Source organism: Arachis ipaensis, chromosome B1 (assembly GCF_059453495.1).
Source record: "Arachis ipaensis isolate K30076 ecotype BB chromosome B1, ASM5945349v1, whole genome shotgun sequence".
Taxonomy (NCBI): domain Eukaryota; kingdom Viridiplantae; phylum Streptophyta; class Magnoliopsida; order Fabales; family Fabaceae; genus Arachis; species Arachis ipaensis.
The window spans coordinates 93,872,777-93,875,076 of NC_142436.1; the positions used below are offsets into that span (position 1 = coordinate 93,872,777).

Below are 2,300 nucleotides of genomic sequence, written 5' to 3' on the forward strand. Positions count from 1 at the left end.
GGAAGAAATAATTTCCCACTTTCACCAGCACATTCTCAACTACCCCTTCAGCTTGCTTCTGAGTTTTGTCAGCCAGTTGTATGATTACATCAGTGGATCTCACCTCATTCAGTTGTAGCCTCTTCATAAGAGTCAGAGGCATCATATTTATGCTAGCTCCTAGATCACAGAATCCTCTGTCAATTTTTGTTTCCCCTATGATGCAGGGAATATGAAAACTTCCTGGGTCTGTTTTCTTAGAGACTGTGTCCTTCTTGATGAGGGCACTGCATTCTTTGTTCATTGTTACCGTTTGTCCTCCCTTCAAAACTCTTTTCTTGCTCAACAATTCCTTTAAATACTTGATATGTGTAGGCATCTGCTGGAGAATCTCAAGAAAGGGAATATTGATATGGAGAGACTTAAATGTCTCTAAAAACCTTGAATAGGTTTTCCCTTTTTCACCTCCTCCTAACCTCTGAGGAAATGGTGCTTTTGGTTGGTATGTTTCCATCGTGCCTTTTTGCAGTTCCTTGGCTTGATCAGTTTCACTTTCCTGCTTAGCTTCTTCCAAACCTTCCTTCAAGATTTCTGGCTCCTGTTCTGAGGGTCTGATTCCTTCTTCTTCTGAGACTTCCTTCAATATGGTGATGGCCTTGCAGTCTTCCCATCTCACTCCCTTTTGTTCCCCTTTAGGATTCTTTTCCGTGTCACTAGGGAACACTGCAGTTGACTTGGGGGCTTGTTGAGACAGCTCTCCTACTTGAGACTCCATCCTCTTTAGTCTTTCACCATGGTTCCTTAAGGTAGATCTCACATCATCCCTAAAGCTTTTCAACTCACTTACGTCCTGACCCATGTTTGCCAGCCTTCCTTCTATCCTGTTCAATTGATCTTGAAATTGTTGGTTCGGATTAGGTTGGGTAGGTTGACTATTTTGGTCATGATATGATGGTTGGGAGTAAGTGTTTTGTGTAGCTTGATATGATCTTTGGTTGGAGTTTTGGTATGTGGACTTGTTATGTTGGTTTTGCTGGTTTCCCCACCCAAAGTTTGGGTGGTTTTTCCAGCCTGGGTTGTAAGTATTGGAATGTGGATCATATGGTTGCCTTTGTTGATTTCCTACATAATTGGCCTCTTCCCAATCACCTCCTTCAGTGCTTTCTTCCTCTTGATCTTGTGTGTGTATCGCAGCCACTTGCTTTGTTTCTAATTTCCTGGTGAGCTCTGCTAGTTGCTTGGCAAACACCTTGTTTTGGGCTAGGATTGTATCAACATGGTTCAGCTCCATGACTCCCTTAGTGTTGTGTCTCTCTGATGCATAGTAGTATTCATTCTCAGCCACTGTCTCAATCACTTCAATGGCTTCTTCCACAGTCTTCTTCCTGTTCAATGAACCTCCTGATGAATGGTCTACAGCCTTCCTTGATTCATAAGAAAGTCCATCATAGAAAATGTGCAATTGCACCCAGTCATGGAACATGTCTGGTGGGCATTTCCTTGTCAAATCCTTGAACCTCTCCCATGCCTCGTAGAGAGTTTCACCATCTTGTTGTCTAAAAGTCTGAACTTCAGATCGAAGCCTATTGACCTTTTGTGGGGGGTAGAAACTTGCTTTCCACCTCATCCCATGTTGTTAGGCTCCCCCTTGGGAATGATTCCAGCCACTTAGCTGCCTTGTCCCTAAGGGAAAATGGGAACAAAAGCAGTTTATAGGCATCTTCCTGGACTCCATTGGACTTCACAGTGTCGCAAATTCTCAGGAATTTTGTGAGATGTTGGTTTGGGTCTTCATTAGCACTCCCTCCAAATGAACAATGATTCTCCACAAGTGATATTAGCTGTGGTTTGAGCTCAAAATTGTTGGCCTGAATGGGTGGTTTCTGAATGCTGCTACCACAATTCCCAGATGTTGGGTTTATGTATGAACCAAGAACCCTCCTCTCGGGAATGGCATTGTTTCCATCAGCTCTCCCATGGTTATGAACTTCTCTTTCCATGTTGAGATCTAGAGCTTCCTCAAAATTGTCCTCAGATTCTCCTTCAGATTCTTCTTCTCCCAGTACTCTCTTCCCTCTTGCTTCCCTTCTAAGTCTATGAAGGGTCCTCTCTGGTTCGGTATATGGAGGAGTTGATGTCTCTCCTCTCCTACCTGTCATACAAGAACACAGCACAGGCAACAAACAAGTAAAATACTCTTGGTTAATGGAAGAGTATGGTTAGAGCAGTTGAGGAATTAATTCAAATAGTTAGTGAGTCAGTGAGTTAGTTGCTTGAATTTAAAGGCATAAAGAAAGAAAGCATGTAACAGAGTGCAGAAA

At 42.9% G+C, this 2,300-nt stretch overlaps 1 non-coding gene across 1 annotated transcript; it reads left to right on the forward strand.

Annotated features, from left to right (window-relative positions):
- Window positions 1–1,460: 1,460 nt before the first annotated feature.
- Window positions 1,461–1,564, forward strand: LOC148577507 (small nucleolar RNA R71). Its single transcript, XR_015903653.1, has one exon. It is a non-coding gene; the product is annotated as a small nucleolar RNA R71 (small nucleolar RNA).
- The last annotated feature ends 736 nt before the right edge of the window (window positions 1,565–2,300 follow it).